The sequence below is a fragment of the Onychomys torridus genome, chromosome 1 (assembly GCF_903995425.1).
Source record: "Onychomys torridus chromosome 1, mOncTor1.1, whole genome shotgun sequence".
Taxonomy (NCBI): Eukaryota; Metazoa; Chordata; class Mammalia; order Rodentia; family Cricetidae; genus Onychomys; species Onychomys torridus.
The window spans coordinates 126,763,168-126,785,938 of NC_050443.1; the positions used below are offsets into that span (position 1 = coordinate 126,763,168).

General features: G+C 53.8%; 2 protein-coding genes across 9 annotated transcripts in view; one reads left to right on the plus strand and one right to left on the minus strand.

The window, feature by feature from the left end:
* Positions 1-22,771, plus strand: part of Macrod1 (mono-ADP ribosylhydrolase 1) — a 142,397-nt gene that overhangs the window by 40,379 nt on the left and 79,247 nt on the right. The gene's annotated exons all lie outside the window — the stretch shown is intronic.
* The window catches only part of Flrt1 (fibronectin leucine rich transmembrane protein 1), a 76,981-nt gene that overhangs the window by 6,577 nt on the left and 47,633 nt on the right, over positions 1-22,771 (minus strand). For 3 of the 5 annotated variants that reach the window (XM_036203527.1, XM_036203517.1, XM_036203538.1), the window contains one exon: positions 8,480-9,352. The exons of 1 other annotated variant lie outside the window; for it this stretch is intronic. The gene's annotated coding sequence lies outside the window, so the exon portion shown is untranslated. Of the gene's footprint in view, positions 1-5,840; positions 6,014-8,479; positions 9,353-22,771 lie in introns of those variants that run through there. One more of the 5 variants, XR_004946313.1, reaches the window with a different exon arrangement.

Genomic DNA, 22,771 nt, shown 5'->3' on the forward strand with positions numbered 1-22,771 from the left:
CAGGGTGACTGATGTTCACTGTGAATCTCATCAGGAGGGTCTGGTCCTTGAGAAGAGCCAACACCCTAGGGCATTTAATGTGGGCTGCTGCATCTGGGGCTGTGACCTCACAGCTCATCATAAGCCATCTTTAAGGGTCATGCAAATGGGGCCGGCCAGTGGGATAGATTACATGGATGAGCCATCTTTTCTTTTCTTTTCTTTTCTTTTCTTTCTTTCTTTCTTTCTTTCTTTCTTTCTTTCTTTCTTTCTATCTTTCTTCCTTCCTTCCCTTTCTTTCTTTCTTTCTCTCTTTCTCTCTTTCTTTCTTTCTTTCTTTCTTGAGCTGAGGATCGAACCCAGGGCCTAGCAAGCGCTCTACCACTGAGCTAAATCCCCAACCCCGAACCATCATTTCTAACAGGACTGGGATAGGCCTAATTCTGGAATGGACTCAGGGTCTGAAGGAAAAGCTTGTTTCTGGGAGGCTGTGAGCTCAAGAGGCGTGTCACCACAACCTTCAGGAAAGACACAGCTGACATTGTCACTGGTGGGCAGTGGAGAGCACTGAGCTCATTGTCTGGTGGTGAAACGCTACGTCCTGTTTGTCAACCATGTGTTCATATACAGAGGAATGAAGTGTATACAGACCTGACTCCTGGCTCGGTGTTGTGTGTTTTCTGGGGAACTATTCCATACCTAGCCTCTCCCCAGCTGAAAGAACAGGGCACACACACATATGCACACACACACACACACACACACACACACACACACACACACACACAATCAGCTTTCTTGATTTAAAGAAATGAGACAAATAAAGGAGGGAGGTGTCTGCACGCTGAGGAAATTTTTCTGCAAGGTGTAATTTCAGTTTTCGCAAATAGAAAAATTGCAGCATAGAGTTTTCTCATTATTTTACTGTTCACAGTGGTAAAAAATCAATTAAAGAGAAATTATCTTTCAATCTCAGTAAAAAGGGTGTCTTCATACAGCTAGCAGAGGTCTGCAGTAAAACTCAGGGTCAAGGAGGCTTTCAGGGCAGAATGTGACGGCTTCTCTCTCTGGGAGGATAGCTCTGGAGTGTGGAGCTTGACCAGCTCCTGCAGAGTGACCAGTGGGGACTTCACCAGCATGCTCTGGGAATCAGGTGTCTCCATTTCTCAACTGCACCGCACCCTTCCCTCATCTGTTCCTCTCTGTTCCCAGCAGCTCTTCTCTATCCAGTGGTCTCCTCCCTCCCCCTCAGGACGCTGCGAAAACCCTGCAGCCTCCACTGGTTCTTGCAGGTGGCCTCCGCTCTGTCCACCCACTCAGCCATGCATCACTTGTCCAATCCATCTCTCTCCCTACTCACTCACTCACCCAGCCTGCCTGGCCCACTTGCCCGGCTCCACAGTTCCACAGTCTGTGGCCTTCCCTGCACACCGGGCCCTTCTGCCCCACCCTCTACCTTGTCCTGGGGTCCACTATGGCCTTGTTTCCTTGGTAGTCCTCAACAGAAGCCTTGCCATCAAGCTGGTCCCCGCGGAAGCTCCCTGGACCCCTCTTCTCCCATGCCTCTCTCACTCAGTGTCTTGCAGTGTTCTCTAGCCTGCCCCTCCACTCACCTGCCCACCATTCCTCCACCTCCAGCTAGCTAGCAGGCACTGGGATATTTTGTACTGCATCCCTCTCCTCTGAAGCAGCTGGACCCACTCTGCTGCCCCAAGTCATACTTCCCTCTTCCCAGAGCTGATCCTCAGAGACACATGCTGCCCCACACTTCCTACATGTGAGGCCTTTCCTGGTCACCTCGCCAAAAACCGTAACCCCAGAATATGCCTTCTCTCTGCTCGGTGTTTACAGAATCATCACCAGTTAGCATGTGCTTTACTTTAGGGCTTTGGGGTCTCTTACCCATTAGGGTCTAGCCTAGCTGTTGGTACACAACAGGCCCTTGTCAAGAATTTCTACAAAGAAATTGGTACCTACCTATTCTGAAGAAACTGAAGCACTGCCCTGCTGGCAGGAGGCTGTGGAATCCAGATGTGCCCCTAGACCTAGAATCTCACTGCATCACTCCATTAATCCACCGAGACCAAGGCCTCGCCAGCCTGGGCATTATTATGGGTTGGGACTGAGGGCTCTCCTGTCTTCACCAGACTCCTGCTGCTCTGTGTGTGGTATGGGCATCCCAAGCTGCTCCAGGCCTGACCTAATCCTCTTGCTGTGCTCATTACCTTGGGATCCAAAGCTAAAGACAGCATATACACCCAAATAGCTTACTTCTGCCTGAGCCTGAGTTTGGACAGAAGACACCTGCGCCTGGCCAGCTGATGAGTTCTATCTTGAGGGACACAGGAAGCCTCTGCCCTTGGCTGTTCTGGGCCAGTGCCCTGAGCACAGCCAGACTTGTTAAGGCCAAAGCCAAGGCTGCCACCACAGTCTCTGGCATGGACATCTGTTCTCCTCCCATTTAGCTCATGGCCACAGTCCCCAGCCTCCCGAGACTCTGCATCATAATAGAGTCTAAACTGCACCTCTCAGAGATGTTTAATGGATAATGGAGCAGCAGTGGGAGGCAGGGACCCAAGGCCTTTCCACTCCCCTATCTGCTGCCCATCCATCTTGCCCAAGCGTCCCTGGCCACCTTGCTTTCCCAAGGCCAACTCCAGTCTCAGCCTCAGGAGTTTCAGGAACAGGACAGACCCAGCTGGGGAGGGAGACCACAGCCTCTCTAGAGGAGCCGTTAAACTGACCAGACACCTGGTGGCCTTCTCATTCCCTTGTTGTGTTTGATAGTTTATGTGGCCATCAAATTAAACCTGGTAAATTGCCCATCTTTTACGGGATCACTGGTTGTCACTGTGGGGATCACACAGATGAGTGCCGTGTGAGTTACAGCCCCACAGTTCTGTGACAGACAGCAGGATCCGGACGCTCCACTGGAGGGGTGCAGAGAGACAGTTCAGGCTGGTGACCTCTCTTGGCTGAGAGGCCTGAGAGGGGCATGAGGGTAGCCTGAGGGTAGCCTGGGGCAATTACTGGCTTCTGCCAGTGGTCAGGACAGAGTGCCGTGGGCTCAAGACCCGCCCGTACCACTTCCAGGCGATGTGATTTAATTAGGCGGTATGTCCTCTCTTGGCTCCCGCTTCCTCGTCTATGTATGTGGTTGACAGTTGCCCTTATGTGAGAATTTAAGGTAATATGAGATTTTGTGTGCAGAGTGCCCCACATACAGAATGTCCTTCCTAAGTGTGGCCCATGTTCCCGAGGCTACCCACCTCCTCCTTATACAAAGAGATAGCCTGTGCTAACTGCCCTTCTGTGCCTCTTCTTCATGCTCTGTGTCCACTGTGCCCACTGTGCTTGCCCCCTCTTCCAGCCCTAGAGAGGGAGACAGGGTGGGGCTGCAGCTCAGCTTGCAAAATCCCAGGGCCCTGAGCACTCTGACATGCTGCACACACTGTTCCGCTTCCCCAGGGTCTTTACATAGCTTGTCCCTGCCACTCTGATCCCAGTGTGGGCTGGCCTTCAGCTCACAGGCCAGCATGCTCTCTGCCCATAGGCCTCAGCTCCACTGCCACATCCTGGAAGCTCTCTGACCCCGATCCTCCAGAGTCTAGCTCTGCTTCCACTCTACCTGGCAAAGGCATCTAAGCGGTGTCTGTAAACAGCCACCAGCTGGGGAAATTCAACTCCTAGCGTACACCTGTGGCCATCCAGTGCCTACACCGATGTGTCCCCCCACTCCTGAGAGGGAAATTGGCTGAGACCACATGCAGGGGCAGCTACAGATCCAAGACCTGGCATGACCATACTATTATGGGGGATGGCAGTTATTTTATGGCCTTTGAGGGGACACGGGGAAAGGGGGAGGGACTGAGCTGACTGGGTGCATTCTTAAAGGAAGACAAGCTGGGAGATGATGGAAGAGTGGGCAGACGCCCCTGCCTCCTAGCCCAGCTCCTCCTTTTGTTTGTCGGTAAAGACAGCTCCCTAGGGGGAGTGAGTAACATCCTGATGCTGAGGATTAGGCTCCCATTAGAAACAAATGTCAGGCAGTGGTGGCACACACCTGTAATCTCAGCACTCGGGAGGCAGAAGCAGGTGGATCTCTGTGAGTTCGAGGCCAGCCCGGGCTACAGAGTGAGTTCCAGGACAGGCACAAAAGCTACAGAGAAACCCTGTCTCGGAAAACAAAAAACAAAAAACAAACAAAAAACAAACAAACAAACAAACAAACAAACAAAAAACAAAAAAAAAAAAAGGAAAAGAAAAGAAAGTCCAGATGGCCCCAGCCCCAAGCCCTAACCTCTGCTGTGGGAGATGCTCCATGGGTCTCTGGGTCTGTTTCCTCTGCTATGTGCTGCTGAGAACCCCATGTTTCTAGGAATAAGGCCTGGCCAGACCTGATGGAGAAGCCATTCCATTCTGCCCCGTGTTCCCAAGTACACTTCTCATCTTGAAGCTGGGCTCAGAGTGTCTGTCCTGTGATGGCCTCAGCCAGCCCTCTGCTCCCACTGCTCCCACAGACCTGGGGAGGCGCAAGCTGTGCTCCTGATGCCAAAGCCCTGTGGCCACAGCCCCGTCTTTCTGGGGACACTGGCTCAGGCCTTGTGGCTGCCATGGAACTTAGTGATGCCATTTTCTTTTTACAGAGTTCATCCCAGGCACTTCCCAAAGCCAGCAAGGGAACATAATGTCATGTGCCACAATGCTACTGACCCAAGCCTTGCTGTGCGTCTCCCCACTGCCATGGTTGGGGTAAGGGATGGGGCTCCAGACAGGGCTATTAGGAGGGGGTGACCTGTGATCACAATATGCCTGTGGAGAGGGCAAATGCATGTGCTCATGTGGATGTAAGTTTCCTGAAGCTGAATAACGAAGACTGCTCTTGTGGACCTCAGATCCTCCAAGTTCTCCTCCTCCACCCTCAAACTAGTGCCTCTGGTGGTGTCTCTTCCCCTCCTGGAATTCACTGTGACTCCCCTAAGTCTTCTGAGGCTTTCAGGTCCTTCCAAAAGGCCGAGCCTGATGCTGAGGCAGATTAAGCATTCAGTCCCCCTCCCCCCCAGAAGGCTGAGCGAGGTGCAGTGATTGGCACTTACCCTGCCCTACCCTGCTGGGGCTGCTTCTATCTCGGTCAAAAATTAACAAAGGGTCCCTCAGTTTCCCATCCAGTAGTTAGCAGCTACTTCTGGGACTTAGCTGCAAACAATCCTGAGGGAGGAGGCCTCCCAGGCAGCCTCTTTACCCCGAAGATTTGCCTTCTCTCAGCCTTGGCCTATGTAGAGGGGTAGCTTCAGGTTTTAGGGCTTCGTCTGTGAAATGGGACCAAGTCTACTTCCTTGGGGTCTTGTGAGGATAAAATAGGCTACTTTCAGCTTGGCCTGAGTCACTTCGTTAGCCACATTATGGTAAGTTACAGATGAGGCCCAGGAACTTGAAGCTTGTTCCAGCACATGCCATGGGGGCGCCTTCTGCACACCCTGACTCTAGCATTCTCTAGTTTTGGCTACTCTGGGGTGCCAACCAGTCTCACCCATCACCCCAAACAGTTTAGGCCCCCAGTCCTTGTCCAGTGGTAGCACTCAGCATTTGTAATGCCTGGAGAGTTGGGGGGCGGGGATTCTTTTCAAATCCAAAGTTAATTATTTTTCTAATTTCATGCCGCATGCATTATGTATCAGCCGTTATCACTGGCAGTAATTGCAGACAGGTATGCAAATCCACCAGAAATGAACTTCGAGTTCACCTAAACGCGTGGGCTGCTGGGTGGGGCTGGGCAGCAGGAAGTCCTCCCTGGCTTCAGAGAAAGTGAATTGCTTTAAAAAACAAGACTTTCAAATTGTGTCTTAAGAGGTTAATTATATTGATAGCAGTATTCGATATTAAACTATGCAGGGCCAGGAAGGGGGAGGGAGATGAAAGGAGACACATGTAATTTTCCTTCTTTCTCTCTCAGCATCTCTTAATGAAACGGTCCTCCACCTGATACTGCCGCCTGGGTCCCTTTGCAGTAAAGCTGCCTCCACTGAGACTTAACCTTTGGGGAAGGAGAAAAAAAAAAAAAAAAAAGAGGCAGATTTAGTGCCAGTGGGCAGGAGAATGAAGAGAAGGGACAGAGCCAGCAGGGCATGTGACAGTCAGTGACAGTCCTCAAGACCAGGGCTGGGTCCGGGATCTTTGCTGCTGAGCTCCTTGGTTTCCTGCGGGAGCCTGGACTGCTGTAGGGGAAGAGAGGAGCAGGTATGTAGGAACTGCTGATTGGAAGGAATCCCAGGCAGGCATGGAGGCTGGGGCCTCTCAGAAGCAGGCAATCAATCGGCCCTGCTCTGAATGAGGATTCCTATTTGTTTCCTGGACATCTATTACGTGTCTGGCTCTTCCCACTGGACCTAAACTTCTGCTGAGGTGTGGCCTAGCCTGTGCCCAGCAATGAGCCTGGCCCAGAGAGGGTCTGTAAACATACCTTGTTTCTGTGTGTATGTGAGGGCCAGAGGTTGCCATGGGATGTATTTCTCGCTCTCCACCTTATCTTTTGAGATAGGTCTCTCACAGAATTCAGAGCTCACTGACTGGCTAGGCTGGCCGGCCAGGGATCTCCAGAGATCCGCCTGTTTCTGCCCCCACCTCCAGTGCTAGGGTTACAGATGTGTACCATCATGCCTGGCTTTTATGTGGGCACTGGGGACCCAGGCACTTCACTGATGGAGCTATCTCCCCAGTGTACATCTTGAATAAACGAGACAGGTCTATACTCTAAAGCCCAGAACTAGGTAGCTGGAGAAAAGATGGAGGTGAGACCTTCCCATCAGTACCACTCCAGAGGCCGTGATGGCCTGGGTGTCCTCATTAGAGCGGTCCGGAGAGTCAGAAAGTCGAAACTATGAAGGGCTGGCCACCCACACGGGCCTCAGACTTGCTGTCCAGAGCTCCTCACGGCCAGCTGCTCTGGAGAAGCAGGCCTGGCTTGGTGGCCAGCTTGGCACTGTGCAGCTACAGGCATATCTCCATAAGGGCCCATGCCATGAATGCATGCAAGAGCAGAAAACCGACAGAACCCTGGGAGTGGGAGGAAGAGGATTCGGAGCCCATCTATCTGCCTTTTATAGACGTGCAGGGATAGGATCAGTGACAGAGCCTTCTAGCAGTCTCTCCAAGGTCTGAACTCTCAACCCCTTCCCCACAGGTTTGTAAGAGCAGGTGACAGGACATGCCCCAGCTCACCAGCACCTCTTGCCAGCCACCAGTCTATGGGCTCTTCTTAAGAGTCTTCTGGAAGTAGCTGGCTTTGTTTCTGGCTCTAGACCTCAAGGAGGGGACCTGCCCTCATTTACACCCCCAGGCCCATCTCTGGCACCTCTGCCCCAAAGCCCAGTGTGTTTCTTTGTGTTTCTCCACCTCTGGGTACCGTGAGGCTGCACAAAGCCGGCTGAGCAGATTTTCCATCAGCGCTTTGAGCACCAGGATTGACAGGAGGTGGTTGCTGCTCCCCTCTGGTTTGGCCTGGCCCCAGGAATTATCCCCTAGCTCCTCCTAGGGGCTGGGAGGAGGTTGAAGATGTAGAAAGGAGAACCATAGGCAGGCGGGGCCCAGCGGTGTGCTCTCAGCCCTGCTGCTAGGTTGTCGCGCCTTTATAATAAATAACAGCAAATAGCCCATCCGCAGGGCATCCTTCACGCCAGTGGCTAATAACACGGCTATTAATGCCCCCGCAGACGGCGTACACAGCACACGGCTCTGACGGATGTCCCAGGCCCTGGCGCAGTCATAAATCAGGTCCTCTCTTGGGGCAGAGCGTGGGGAAGTGTCATTTTCCATCTTGGTAATGAATTGGGGCTTCCCTGCCCTGCCCAGGGTGCTGAGGGGTTCTGAGGTTGCTGGGATTACTGTTGGCAGAGGTACTACCCCTCTCCTCTTGGAGCCCAGGAGGAGCTGGTCCAGCCAGCCACCTGTTGTGTGCCCTTGAGGCACTCAGTCCCCTCTCTGGACCTGTCTCTTCCCTCTAGCCAACAAAAGGGCTGTACTGGAGGTCGGTGCAGGTGCTGCTGGGTGGTGGCTCCTGATCAGCCCACCACAGCTTTCTCAGACCAGAGCAGGGCAGGTCCAAACAGAAGAGATCTTGGGATTCTTGCTATTCAAGGGTAGCAGGTATCAAGGCTGATGGCCTTGGTCCCCTAAGCTCTTGCCTAACTCATCACAAGACCTCATGGTCGTCCCATTTGTACAGAGCAGGTGGCCAGGCCCAGGAGGAGGAAACCCTTCCTGTTGTGGCTTACTCCCAAGTGGTCTCCTCCTGTACACCTGTCAGAGCCCTGCAGGTGACCCCTACCCCAGCAAGCAGAGGCCTTCCAATGCGGAGGGGGCGGGGGTTGTCCAAAGGGCAGGACTCAGTTGCCCCTTCCATGCACTGTGCTCCCTCCAGGTGGAAAAAGACTTGTCACCCTTCTGGGCCACCAGGAACCCTTTCTCACCCCTCCTCACACACACACCCACCCCAGACTCTTACCTCCTCTGCTGCTGCTCCCTGGAGCCACTGGGTCCCACTGGGGTCACTGCTTCAGAATTCCAGGCCACGCTCACATCCCTGGCTCCATGTCACCAACAGACCCAGAAGTACTCAACCACAGCCTGCAGCTCTCGGGCAGCAGGAGCAAGGAGTCACGCAGAGAGTAAGGAATCTTCCCGTGGCTAGGCCTCAGATGTGGCTGCGGGCCCCAAGCGGCATCTTTGGCACCCTAGGCCACGGGCACTGCTGACTTGGCTCTCTGGAGTGAGGGGTATGTGTTCTGTGTGCACCCCCGGGGACTCCTGAGCAGAGCATGCCCTACAGCTCAATGTCAGTCCCCAGGGAGTGTGGCCTTTCACTGGCCACCACGTCCACCGCAGCTCTTTGTAACTTTGGTCCTTTGTCCACAGGCCGCACCTCTTCTGAAATGCCTCTGTAGTGCTGTTACCCCTTTTTTCTTTACCAGGGTTTCTTTCTTTCTTTTTTCTTTTTAAAATCCCTTTAAGTCCCTTGGCAGAATGGCCCAGTGCAGAGAGCACTCTTGCGTGACAGAGCTGAGAGGGAGCCACTCTCCAAAGAATCAGTATTCCTGCCACTCAGGCCGCATCTGTGGGGGTGGGTCTGCTACCCCTCTGAGGAGTTCAGATGTTCACCACAGGCTGTAGCCACAGTGCCTCGCACTGCTGAGCTGTCAGGCCTGCGTGCCCCACTTTGGGAAGCTACTTTGGGGGGCAGAGGCTGGTCTGCTTGGCTGCTTCTGTTTGTAGAGAAGTTTCTGGAATGGGTGAGCCAGAAGGGTGGGTTATTCCTGCTTCAGCCCCTGGGCACGGCTGTCAAGAGTGAGGCCTTCTCACCTATTCCCAGCTTCTTCACCTGCCAAAGGCAACACCAGCAATCAAATCCGAGGAAATCAAGAGCCCCAGGGATGAGCCATGGCCACACCCCCTTGTTCTCACTGCTTCTGGGTTTGTTGTTGTTTTTCCAATATAGGGTTTCTCTGCAAGCCTCTACTGCTCAGCCGCATTCCTAGCTCCCCTTCCTTGAACAAATACCACTTCCCTCCAAGCCTGGCAAGGGTCTGAGATTACTGTCCCCAGTACTTACACTTTTTAAATCCAAGTAATATGCACAACCCTTCCTTGTAATTGCCTGCAAGGACTGGGCAGAGAAAAATGAAGTCTGGAGGCTTGGCAAAAGGGCTTAGTGGGTGAAGATACCTGGCACCAGCCTGAAGACCCATGGTAGGAGGAGAGAACTGACTCCCACCATCCTTCTCTGACCACACACACAAAACTAAATAAATAAATAAGTGAAACCTGGGAGCTCCTGGCCTTGTCCAGCCACGCACCAAACCTGGGGCAGCCTCCATTTCCCCAGCCCATGCTTCTCTGAATTAAATGTCATTTGAAGGCTCCAACTGGGCCATCCTGGCCTTGGCTTCCAAAACAACCCAACTCCAGGGGTCCATGAAGTTGGGTCTCCAGTGTCCCTGACCTCCCTGCTTCAGCTGGCTGTCTCCTGTGGGCCAGCCTTCCACACCCAGCCACCCTTCCTTCTGTAGAGACCTGGGTGCTGCGGGCTGTCCCTAGGGATACAAAACAAAGCAAAGCTGACCCCTCCCTCTCTTAGCCAGCCAAGAAGGCCCAACTCGGGCATCTGCTCCCCTGCAGGTGGCCCTCTTAGGAAAGGAGCTTTAATGACATCTGAGGCTCTGGTTTGGCTCCGCTGCATCTAGGTACTTTCCTTTGTAGGACCAAAGGTGCTGCAAAGGTTCAAGGCCTGCTCAGTACCTGCAGCTGGCACATCTAGGGAGCATATTTAATAAGTCGGTGTGCTGAGCAGAGGTGGGTGTTCATGGCTGCAGCCCTCAGAGACCACAGGGAACACATGGGAAGAATAAAGTATGTGGTCGGTGTATGAAGGAATGATGGGGCAAAGGCACTCCCTGGGACGTTTCCTAGGAGGCCAGACAGAATCTCAGAGTAGCCAGGGCCAGTCAGGGATGCAGGTGCCAAGAGGCAAGTGTCCCAGGCAGGTTGGACAGGAAGGAAGATAAGGCTGTTCCGGCAGAGGGGGCAGTGGTAGCTGCAGCCTAAGCCATTATTGCTATTACCACCCGCGTGATTTCATCCAATTATAAACTGTAATTTCTCTATGAAAGCGAGAGATGGAAAGAGTCCAGTGAGGTCATCTGCCTTCCTGGACAGGCCAAGGAAATTGTTTTATACTGCTGGGGGTGGGAGCGGGCAGCTAGACCACCGCACACACGCAGAATGGGAGCTGTGTCCTTGGAGCCTAAACCCCAACTGCCTCTCCACGAAAGACACAAACCAGAGTTCTGCTTTTGAAATCACGGGCCCAGGAAGAAGGCAGATTCACCCACTGGTTGTGTGCTCGGGTTCCTCCAGCCCTCAGGAGCTAGTCAGTGCTGGCCTACCATCCTTAGGCCCTAGCCAGCCTGCTCACCATTTCAATCCCTACCTCCCACAGTCCCACTGTCCCCAGTGAGACTAATTCATACAGTGACATCTGTGCAAGCATGTGAACAAATATGTCACATGCATAAAACTAGGCAAACATGAAAACAGAAGTGTACACATACAAATACATATATGCATCCCTGCACACATTTAAATCCATGCATATGTGCAAAAATGAACACATGCAACATATAGATAAACACATGATCAAGATGTTCACACACATGTGCCCAGGAATGCATAAAACCACAGGCATGCATGCATACACATGGACACACATTTACACACGGACATGAGAATACATAGGGATTGACAGGAATGTGCACATATACACATTTGTAATAGTGCGCACATGTGACGTGTGGGCCTTTCCACACCCCCCCCCCCCCCCCCTGTGAGAATCCTCACGCCATCCCTCCCTCCCTGCATTAGGCACACAGTTATAATGGCAGTGATGTCACAGGGTACAATGGGAGAATATGAAGGCTGGATACTCCAGTGCCTGACTCAGTGCCATGCACACAGTAGGTATTTAATAAATGCACCCACCTACTCCTCATTCTGCTTTCTCACTGGAAAAACCCAGAGTCTGAGTGAGAGGCTCTCCTGGGCCTTCCTTGCTCCACCCTCTCTGCTGCTTCCCTTAGACCTCTAGTGTGTAGACAGAAGGTTCAGCTAGGGTCTCCTTTCTGGAGGGGCCTCTCAGGTATCTGAGACATGTACTGGCTTTCCAAGTCAGCCTGGCAGTGTGAGCCCTGGGTAGTGTTGTGGCTCCTCCCACTAGTGGGTGCTTAATTATGGCCAGTGGTAGCCACCTCCTGCCACTGCACCACATAGCCTGGAAGAAATGTGGAAATGTGCCCCAGAGCCCTGCTAGACTGAAAGAAGCCATGCCCCTGCAGTGACTGTCGATGCTTTCATTGGGGGTGGGGGGTAACTAAGGAGTCTGTCAGGCCCTAAGAGGCCAGGAATGGGGGCTCTCCTTAGCCCCACAGGGCAGCTTGGCTGGACCTCTCTCCTGGACCTTCTCTGTGTCCACGCTCTGGTTTAGTCTCTGAACCAGGAAACCTGTTTAAAGTCTACTGAGGAAAAGCTTCCATCTGTCAGCTCTTTGTCACACACGGTTCCTTTTGTCACCAACAACTCTGGTAAAAGTATTGGCAAGACAACCATCTATCCCCTAATCCATTCACCCTCTCCCAGGGCTGGCTAGCCTGGTGGTGGACCCGTTCACACCACTACCTTGCAGGGAGCCAGGCCCTCTATCCATTCCTGGTATCTATCTCTGTGTCACCATCTCCCTTAAGCCCTGGCCAGGCTGGAGGGTCAGAGAGGGACAGACAGCCCGTCACATAGGCTGAGAAGGTGGGGAAGGGCTTTACAAAATTACTCAATCTGCAGGAGACCCAGGGCTCCAAATTCTAGCCCAGTCCCCTTCTCCCCACACCATGCCAAGACCCAGTGAAGCAGGACTGTGCCGCTGGGCAAACACAGCACCTCCAGGTTCTAGGTTCCTCCCAAGGCCTTCTCATGCCTTCAACCTCTCCATTTTTTTTCCATCCATCCCTTTCCATCTCCTTCCCATCCATCCATTCATCCTTCCAATTATCCAACCATCTGTCCTTCATCTCATCTACCCACCTACCCACTCATCTATCCAAGCATCCATCCATCCATGCATGCATCCATCTAGCCATCCACTTTCCTTCCATCCATCTCTTCAGCTATCTATCCCTAGAATCCATTCAACAATCCATCTATCTCACCTAGCAAGCTCAGTCCAGTCATGCTCTAGGCACTGTACAGTGCACTGGGGACCAGAGGAGCCCAGTTCTATAGGAAGTTTGAACCTTGTGGGGAAGCCAGTAGCTAGCAGATACTACAATGTGAGACACATCCCAGGTCCAGCTTAGAGGGAAGGCGATGAGTTCTGGGGTGGGGCTGGGGGCTTCCTGGGGAAGATCTCTCTGTCCTATAATTATGGCATCCTTCAAGCTCCCGTGACCGTACATGAGAACTCGGTGGCAGTACAGCCCATTTCTGTCCCTCGGGGCTTGCTGCCGGATTTAGCTTTACTGTTCATGCTGCCTTCCAGGTCTATGCTTGCCGATATTAATTCCTGTATTAGCAATTAGCCCGCCTGTTTTGCTTCAACCTCTGGCTCTTAGGGATGGAGTTTCATGTGCATGGTATTAATCAGATGCCTAGTGTGTGCTTTGCAAACCCAGGTGGGCTCTGTGGCTAGTCATTTAGCCAATCATACTTGAAATGAAAACACACTGCCCCCTCCTTGGACAGAGCTGCCCTGTAGCTCAGAGGGCAGAGTTCCCATCACAGCCAGCAGGCTGGAGATGGAGTGAGCTGGGAAAGTGGGATTTGCTTTCGCTCGGACTACAGGCTGCAGGCAACATCTGTATCCTACTTTTCTAGATGAAGGGGCTGTGATCAAACAGACTTTGTTCCAAGGCTGCTTACTGCCCCCGAGGATGGCCAGACACGGGCCTGCTCCCTTCTCCTTCATCTCTGAGGGTGGTCACTCCCCTTATGCCGCCACCACAGTGATGGGGCAGTGGGCTGGGGTGGAGGCCACAGGGATGGAGCTAGAGACACAGGCCAGGAAAGGGGCTAAACCGCTCTTAGAAGAAGGCCAGCACAGTAGAGAACTGGGTAGGAAGAGTAATGGAGGCAGAGGGAAGAGCATTTGCAAAGGCTCAGAGTGGAGGACTTGCACCCTCAGAGAGCTGAGCGCAAAGCTCTGGGACAATGGGCGGCAGTGGCTGAAGCTGGGGGAGGGGTAGGAACCTGCCCTGGGAGAACCGTGATGGGTGTGCTGAGGGGACTGGCCTTCATACCAAGAGCCACATGGAGCCTGCTGGGAGTGTCCAGGCAGGGAAAACATGACCCTGCTTGCAATCTAGGCAAATCACTTTCGTGTGTGGAAAACTGGAGATATAAGAGTGAGGGGACTGGGCTGGTGACAGGAAGCAGCAGGGTCACAGGCATGGACTTGACTCAGGAAGCCTACAGGTTCTGCTCCCTGAAGACATGCCTGGTATTCGGTGGGTGCCAGCCATTTTCCTTGCTGGAGAGCAGCTGGGTGCTCCTGGGAGCACCTCAGAGGGCCAGTGTCCTAGGTGGTTCCTCAGAGCCTCAGCTCTTGGCAGTCCCTGGCAGAGGAGAACAGCATGGGCTCCAGATGCTGTGGTGGAGCAGCTGGGGGCCCACCTCCTTCTCCTGCGCTGGAAGCAGGGCTGCACCCAGCAGGACCCTGGAGGAGTCTGCTTAGGCAGTGTGAACCCTCCTGGCCTGCACTCTGCTAAGTTGATTTTAAGGGACCGGTATGTGTGTGCCAGCCAGGTCACCGGTGCCTTTGGGAATCCCTACACCACCATTGCCAGTCCCTGCCTGTGAAAACAGACACAACCAGAGCAGGGAGACCAGCAGGAGCGGAATTCCAGAGGTGCATGTGTGTGTGGCTGTATGTGCACATGTGTGTGGCTGTATGTGCACATGTGTGTGTGGCTGTATGTGCACATGTGTGTGGCTGTATGTGCACATGTGTGTGGCTGTATGTGCACGTGTGTGTGTCTGTATGTGCACATGTGTGTGTGTCTGTATGTGCACATGTGTGTGGCTGTATGTGCACGTGTGTGTGTCTGTATGTGCACATGTGTGTGTGTCTGTATGTGCACATGTGTGTGGCTGTATGTGCACATGTGTGTGTGGCTGTATGTACACATGTGTGTGTGGCTGTATGTGCACATGTGTGTAGGCCAGATGACAACCTCAGGTGTCATTCTTTGGGTGCTGTGTGCAGCAGCACTACTCTGGAGACAAATGCAGGATCTCTGCCACAGATACCTCTCCCTTCATGTGTGGGCAGCTGTGGTCACAGGTGTGACTTTATTCCCTGGTGCTGGGAGGAAGAGATGCCACCTGCCCTGCAAGGGTTATATCCTCTCTTGCAGGGTCCTGCTTCTGCAGATGCCAGAGCTAGGGAGAAAGAGACCCCCAGATTTCTAGGATGCTGGTCTCCCAACATAGCTAAGCAGTAGCAGTAGAAGTGATCAGAGCTACCGCTGGGAGAGACTGGCATCACTCGGTTAGTGGGGAGACAAGAGCATGGAGGGGCCAAAAGAGGCCCTGGCTGCCCAGAGTGGGTCTGTGACTTTGAAACCTGAGCAAGGGCACTAGAGCTCCTGGGCTGCAGAGCTGTGAGTGGGCACCAAGCAGGGCGGGCCAAGGGTGGCCGGCACCCATCTGGACTATTGGAGGGACAGATGGCTGTCTGAAAGGAGGGTCTGCCAGGGTGTCTGGGACCGTTAACCTGGGAGTGGGTCATGGAGGCCCCGGCCTGGCCTGCTCCACTGCCACTTCCAGGAGCAGTGGTTCTAATCAAAGGATGGGGCTGGAGTGGCAGTCCCTGGCCCATGGGGAGCTGCTAGCCCTCTGTCTACCCATGCCCAGTTAGGAGGCTGCCCTTCCTGACCAGGCCCTCCCTACTCAGTAGGCTTTGCTGACCCCATGCCCAGGAGGGCCTTGACAGGCCTGGGGAGCCGTGATGATGAGCCTGGTGCCAGTAGCTAAGGTCAGAACCCCTGTTTCAGGAAACTGGCCTACTTTTGCCAGCAATATTAGTGGCTTCTTGACCCTGTCTACCCCACTATGGTGCCCTCAACTGGCCCCTTAGACTCCCTGCCTGCCCCTACCTCCATCTCTGAGCACTCTTACATGTCCCACAGGCCAGGCGATAGACTCTGTAGTTGTGTGTGTGTGTGTGTGTGTGTGTGTGTGTGTGTGTGTGTGTATGTACATTTGGGTGGCTTTTTGTTTTTTGATGTAGGGTCTCACGATGTAGCCCAGGCCTTACACTGATCCTCCTGCCTCTGCCTCCCCAGTGCTGATATTACAGGCGGGCACCGCCATGCCTGGTCTCTCACACTGTAGCTCTTTTCATTTATTTGTGTGCAGGTACACAGGCATGTGCAGGTATATGGGCATGTGCAGGTATGTGTGTGCATGTGGTGGGGGGCAGAGGTCAGCTTCAGGAGTCACTCCTCAGAAGCTATCCACCTTAGTTCTGGGGGTGGGGTTTCTCATTGGGCTCCAGAACTTCACCCACTAGGCCAATCTCCATCTCCCCAGGCCTGGAATTAAGGGGGCACATTGCTGACCTGCTGGGGCCCAAGCCGAGGTCCTCCTGCTTGTGTGGTGAGCACTGGCTGAGCATCTCCTGGCCCCTGGTGGACTCTGAAGCTTTACTGGTTCTGTGTCTCAGTGGCTCATGGGTACCTGATGGGTAGTCCCAAATGAATGCCCTCCCAAGAGAAAGCCGACGGGGTCACAGGGATCCCAGGTCTCCTCTGCTGGTGCTGGGGATCCAGCATGGATCCCAGGGTCTGCTAGCCCTTACTCCAGCTGCTCCCAACTCTCAGGAGGTAGAGGTAGGAGGATCAGAAGTTCAAGGCCAGCCTTAGGTACATAGTGAGTTTGATGGCATCCTAGGCTACATGAGATCCTGTCTCCAAAATAAAAAAGTTTAAAAAGAAAACAAGAAAACACTCAAATACTCAAATAGCTAAACAGACAGTCCTCCTTAGATATACTACTAGCTTCACTCAAAGCCACAAGCTGGGGACTCCAGGGACTCCAGGGACTCCAGGCCACACACCTGTGGTCACCCAAGTTACCCAGATATGGCTTCCAGATTCCTGCCCAGTCAAGTACCCCCTGCCCCCTCACCATCCCCCCCATGCCAGAGGTGCCTGAGCCAGGGGATCATCATACGTGTTGGGAGCTGCCTGCCCTTCCTTCCTGTAAGCTGACTCTAGGCTGGGAAGGCTGGGAGCGGGCGGGCGGGCGGGTGGGCGCTCAGGCCAGGCGGCCAGACTCTGTTAATATTTACAGCCAGGCTCAGGAAGCCATTAGCTTCCTTTTCTTGTTGTTAATTGAAAGAGGAGAAAGTGGTTGTAACACTTCAAAAGGACTTAAACCACAGCCCGAGAGACCCGCTGAACTGGAAGAAGGGGAAGGAGAGAGTGTTTTATAAATGCGGGCAGCGCCAGCCTCCCCAGAGGGTAAATGCGGCTTCCTCTTTGCGCTAGGCAGTGCCTTCCCTCCAGGCTTCCTTACCGCCTTGCATTATGCGTTCCCTTTTCATTTGGGAGCCTGCCTGAAGGAGAGCGGGAAGGAGGGAAAGGATCCCCACACGCTTTTGTTAATAACAAACCTCTTTGCAGCTATAGCTTAATGAGGCCCCTGGTACCACAGATCCTGGAGCAGTAGGACCTGGCAGCTGCAAGCCCTCTCCCCTCCCAACATGCAGCCTAGAGTCACACACCTGGTTACAAGCCATGACTGGGCCCCTGACCACCTGTGACCTTGGATGTGCTCTAGGCTCAGACCCACTATGGACCCCAGGGTTGGCTAAGAAGGCTGTTTTGGTGGCAAGTGGAGGGCTCTGGGACTTCCGATAGACAGGTACAGCAGGGAGAGGCCTTTGGCCTCTGTGCTTGGCCCCCTCCAGTCCCTTTCCACTCTACAAATGATACAGGGTCTCGCTGTTGACCCTGAATGCTGGGCTTCAGGACGATCTAGACCTGAGCACTGTGAGTAGAGGGGCTCTGCCTGAATCAGACTAGACGGGGGACTCGAAAGGCTCCCAGGGCAGAGTGTAGATTCGGAGAAAATGTTTGCCTAGTATATCAAGCCCTGGGTTCCATCCCTAACACAGAAAAAGGAGGAGCCTGGGGAGCCTTTAGTCAATTTGAAAAGAAGTGTTTGCCATACAAGCGGAGGAGCTGAGTTTGATCCCAGAAGCCACATAGAAAGCCAGGGGTGGTGTGACTGCTCATAGTCCCAGTGCTGGTGAGGTGGCAGCTTAGTAAAGAATACACTGTCTTAAAAAAATGTGAGCATGAGGGGCAGTGCCCGAGGTTGTCCACAGGCCTCCACTGGTACACAGATGGGCAGGCACACACCAAGCACTCCAGAAATCTGACATTCAGGTCCAGCTGGTAAGTGTCCCTTTCAGGCAGCCTTCTCTGGTCCTTCCTTGCTTCTGGCCTCCTTTACTGTGTTCACTCAGGCTCCCCTGCACCTCAGTTGCTCTGAGCCTGGACTGTCATCAGACATGGGGGTGAGGGTGCACATGCTCTGCCCCAGCTGCTGAGCAGGCTGCATCAAAGGAGGAAGGTACAGGAGGGAAGTGAGCTCCAAGCTTCCCTCCCTTCTTCCCCTGTGCTCAAACTCAACAAGGGCGCTGTTCACTTCCAGACTCCAAGATGTGCAGCCACTATGCAGAGCAGGAGCCCCCCAGAGATGAAGAATGAGTGGGATGTCAGCCCTGTATCTTAGGCCTGTCTAGAAGAACTCCAAGGGCAGAGGGAAATACCATCCTTTCCTAGAGGCCAGTTGCAGAAGGTCTGTCCTCAGTGAGCAGAGGCTGCAGGCCCAGCGCCCGCATATTCTTGGGGCACATTAGCAATTAAAAGCTGCTGCAGAGATGGTAAGTGAAGTCACCTTGTTAGCAGCTGCTAGCTGACCCTGCCTTGGTAACACCTGTTAGCTCCCCAGGGCTGGCATGGCCTTCAAAACATGCTCTGGGAGAGGCCTGGTTCCAGCAAGGTGGTCCCCACAGTGGCAAGATCAGCTTATCCCTGCCTCACATCCCTAGCTCATGCCCAGCATGAGGAAGGTGCTTGCACACTCACAGGGAGGGCTGCCTGGAAGGGGACACGGGGTCAGTGAGCTGGACCCGGGTACAGGAAGCCACCATTCTGGCCAGACACAGGCTCTGTCTTCTGCGGTCCCTTCTCCTCCCTCCCCGTGTCCTGGACCCTAAGCCAGGCCCTCCAGCCACTCTGGCCTCCACCCCCCAACAGCATCTACAAAGCCCAGAGTCCATGGCCTGTGCCTTTTGTTTCAGGGTTAGCAGCCCTGTTCCTTTGCTTAGCCTGACATTCTGTTTGCATCTCCCCACCCCCAACCCCACCCTGACCGGAATACTGATTTTTCCCAGCGCCTTTTTTTTTTTTTTTTTTTTTAAAAAGCCAAGCAAACAGGAGGTGTTCATGAGTAGAAACACACAAGAGGTCTCCATGAGGCTCCTTCCAAAGCTGATGTTGGGATGCTGGCCCAAGACCCCACTGGGCCACTCCAGGAGGCCACCCAGCCCCTAATGTAGGCCAAGGATGGACAAGCCAGGACAGTAGGCTTTTTAATACTCTAGGGCATGCTGTTGGTTGTCCCTGGCTTGGGATGGCTGTTTTGGCGGGCGGGGGGAGGGGGTTGGGGGTTGGCTCCAAGAGGGTTCCTTGTTAATCAGAGTAAGTGGGCAGGCCGCCTTGCCTGTTTGCAAATTAGGTTCTGATGAACACTGGTCAGAAAATGGTGCCTCTGGGCCCCCCACATAGAGCTGGTGTCAGGTGGCATAATGACCCCCACCATCCCTAAAGTGACCTGAGCATGCCCCAAGGGTACCTAGGTGGTTCCAGTCTTCAGAACTTTTTTTCTTTTTGAGGACCCTGAGAGAGTTCTCAGTCCTTGTAAAGAGTTGGTGGAGTGAAGGGTCAGCCCCAAATCACTGGATCCTCCAGGCCTCAGTTGCCTTCCTTGGAGGCAGCACTCACTGTGGGAAGGAGAGCAGTCTCAAACAATTTCACTTGCTGGGCTCCTTGAGACGAGCATATCAATATCTCTGAACACCAGTTTCCTAATCTGTGATGGCAGTCCAGGGTCACAGAGGGTTTACAGAGCAGGCCCAGCAGGCTCCACATTCAAGCCACCAGTACCAGCCTAGGAGCATGTGCTGGGGAGGCCATGTCCCTGAAGCAGGTAGCTGAATATCCTGCAGTCTGACCCCGGTCCCAGCCCCACCCAGGGTCAGCAGCCCCTGGAGGCTTTGTCCACCCTAGGCCCTGGTTTAGCATCCTAACGTCCCCAGAGTGAAGAATGAAATTATAATGGCGAGAAACCTAGCAGAACGCGGACCACGATAAAATCAGCATCTAAATTATGAACTGTGATTGGCAGTACCTGACGAGGTGCGATGGCCACTGTTGCACAGGAGGCTAGCTCTTGTTCCCCCTCCCCATTCCATTTTCCCATCCCCTCATCCTCCTCGGAGCAAGCTAGAGCCTAGCACCAACTGCCTGAGACTGGCCTGTCCGGAGGTGCTGAGTCCCTGGCCTGGCGCACTGACCCTGGTCCTTTGCCTACCTTCCTTCCTCTTGTGGGCTTTCTCCAAGAACTCAGTTGCTAATCTTTGTCTCAGGCTCTGCTTCTGCCAACCCTACCCGAGATGAACCCAAACCGCTTGATGGGGACTCACTGGTGTCCCCCTCATCCCTAGTGCAGTCTGGTCACGCTGCCGCCACAGAGCAGGGACCTGTTTGATGAGCAGGCAGGAGGCCTGGGCCGCTGGCCGCGCGTCCTCTAGCAATGTCCCCTGCCCAGTCCCCGGTGCCCGAGCCACCTGTAAGCAGGCACAGCTGTCCAGGCTGGGTGATGAGCGGCAAGGTGGTTATTCCGCCGCCGCCACCTTCACTCCCCCACGGGCCTCGTCATAAATTACCATCGATCTGCCGTGGGCCAGGCTGGAGACGAGCTGGGAAATAAAGCGCTGGGCTCAATAATTGTACCCTGCTGCCCAGATTTACTTATTTGTGGCTTTCCTACCCACTAGGAAACACAACAATAAATAACTGCTGACGATTAGGTTCCCAGACAGGAAAAACACTGTGCAGATCATTTGCAAAGGACTGAGTGGGCTCAGGTCCCACCTGCCGGCATGCTAGCTTGGATTTGATTTGCACTTTCTCAGCCCCTGTCCTGGGCTCCAGACTCAACTGTATGGGACGGGACACGAGACCCAGGAGTGTGGGAAGTCAGGCCGGGAGGGCGCCTCAGCCCCCAGGAGGGTTAGAACCGCAGGACTGTTGGGCCCCAGGCGTGCCGCTGTCTCTCCTTTGGTTGCCTAGGAAGAGATACTAAATCGTTAATACCTTCCCTGGGGCCTGGGGGTGAGGCTCGGCTCCTAGAGTGTTCGCCTCACACACACACTCTGGAGCTACAATTTCAGCACCTGGGACATGAAGGCAGGAGGAGCAGAAATTTAGGATCATCCACAGCAAATTTAAGACCAGGCTAGGCTACATGAGACCTTGCTTCAAAAAACTAAAAAAAAAACAATGCCAGGCAGTGGTGGCGCAGGCCTTTAATCCTGACACTCAGGAGACAGAGGCAGGTAGATCTTTGGGTTCAAGGCCAGCCTGGTCTACAGACCGAGTTCCAGGACAGCCAGGGCTACACAGAGGAACCCTGTCTCAGACAAACAAAAAACTAAAAAAGACAGCACCTGGTTCAAGTCTGATTCACAGAGGAGCAGAACGAGGCTCAGAGAGGTTAGTACTCATCCTGCCAAGGGCACACGGGGCGGGGCTAGGTCTTGACTGCCACTCTGTAAGTGGGTGCAGACACCTGGGACTCTTCCTTCCCTGTCTCAGCAGCATCCTCATGACTTCATTCTCCCTGGCTCTACCTTGTGCCAGGACCCACCAGGCACTCAGGATGGACTCACCTCTCCCAGGAGTGGAACCGGGGGTGGTAGGGGGGGAAGAAGTCCAGGGGGAGCCCTAGGGGCCAGGGGAGGAGCTTGCCCTGCATGCCTATGTTGAAGCCTGTCCAGTTTTAGAGGGCACCCCGCAGCCTGTGTAGTGCTGGGGGCAACCCTGGAGAAGTGTGTACGCTCTGGGGCTGGAGCTCACTGCCTTGCACGAAGCCTGCCAATCACAGATGTCGTTCCTCAAGAGCCATCCTCTTCTTCTTTTCATGTGCATTGGTGTTTTGTCTGCATGTCTGTCTGTGAGAGTGTCAGATCTCCTAGAACTGGAGTTACAGACAGTTGTGAACTGCCATATGGGTGCTGGGAATTGAACCTGGGTCCTCTGGAAGAGCAACCAGTGCCTTTAACCGCTAAGCCATCTCTCCAGCCCCCACCTTTTCTTTTTGAGGCAGGCTCTCTCACTGACCTGGAACTCACTGGTTTACTAGACTCCTGGCCAGTGAGCCCCAGGGATCCATCTACCTGTCTGCCTCTCTAGCGCCTCCATATTGGGCTGGTTTAGTCTTTGTTGTTATATTGTTTGTTTGTTATGTGGGTTCTGGAGATTAAACTCAAGTCCGTGAGCCATCTCTCCAGTCCCACTGTCCGCATTTCATCAACAAGGCAGCTCAGACCCAGATCGGTGACTTGTCTTGCCTTGGGTCACACAACCTCGCTGGGAAAAAACAGAACGAGGCAGGTGGAACTGTACTCACAGCCAGGACTGGCCAGCCAGGGAGGTCTGTGAGGGACCATGGTTGAAAGCCTAGTAAGGGAAGTTGAAGTTGAGGTCACCACTCCCAGAAAACCCGAAGCTCCCAGGACAGCTGTGCCCAAGGTCCCTCTGTCCTGAGACTGTCCCTCTCTCCACCCCCTCACAGACCCACCTGGCAGCTGAACCTTGTGAAGTGACGCACATCTCTCCATCTCCTGGTTACGGCTCCCCTGGGTACCCGCCGGTCCCTCCCTGGGGGAGGCAGTGACTTTTTATCCACTCACAGGAGCCACTTGGTCCCCAGGCAGCTCAACTTTATTTGTGCTGAGCACTTTCTGAGTAACAGAGTCCCCAGGGCCATGGAGTGAGGGAAGGACAGAGCGAGAGGTGACGCTGGGAGAGGGGACCATGAGGGCACATGCTGCTGGCTCTGGTCCCCAGGCCTCCCATCCCTGGGGGACTGGCACATTGACCCGATCCATCCTCTCTCTATC